The sequence below is a fragment of the Charadrius vociferus genome, unplaced genomic scaffold, assembly GCF_000708025.1.
Source record: "Charadrius vociferus isolate BGI_N301 unplaced genomic scaffold, ASM70802v2 scaffold636, whole genome shotgun sequence".
Lineage (NCBI taxonomy): Eukaryota > Metazoa > Chordata > Aves > Charadriiformes > Charadriidae > Charadrius > Charadrius vociferus.
The window spans coordinates 1,632,196-1,632,713 of record NW_009649189.1 but is presented as its reverse complement, the minus strand read 5'-3'; the positions used below and the strand labels follow the sequence as shown (position 1 = coordinate 1,632,713).

The 518-nt window shown below is 68.9% G+C and overlaps 1 protein-coding gene across 1 annotated transcript in view; it reads right to left on the bottom strand.

Moving 5' to 3' along the window:
* The window catches only part of TBL2 (transducin (beta)-like 2), a 6,784-nt gene that overhangs the window by 4,640 nt on the left and 1,626 nt on the right, over nucleotides 1–518 (bottom strand). The gene's annotated exons all lie outside the window — the stretch shown is intronic.

Below are 518 nucleotides of genomic sequence, written 5' to 3'. Positions count from 1 at the left end.
CCTCAGCCTGACATCCCTTCACCCCGCCATCCCCTCACCCCGCCATCCCTTCACCCCATCATCCCTTCACCCTGCCATCCCCTCACCCTGCCATCACCTCAGCCCGCCATCCCCTCACCCTGCCATCCCTGCCCTCAGCCTGCTGTCCCCTCAGCCCGCCATCCCCTCAGCGTGCTACCCCCTCACCTTGCTGTCCCCTCACCCTGCCCTCCTCTCTCCCTGCTGTCCCCTCACCCTGCCGTCACCTCACCCTGCCATCCCTGCTCTCACCCTGCCCATAGCCCAGCCCCAGAGCAGACCCAGGACAGAAGAACCACACTGGGGCCTTTGGGCAGAGTCTTTTATCAGGCAGCACCGTTGGGCCCCGCCGTCTGACAGCTCCCAGTGCCCAGGCCTCCCAGCCGAGGGTGGACAGGGCCCAACGCTCTGTCTGGCGCCCTGGGGCTTGGCAGGCCCAAGGGGGCTGGCCCTGCACAGGCAGAGACCCCCGAGCTGCTGCCCCAGGGGGGGGGGGCCCC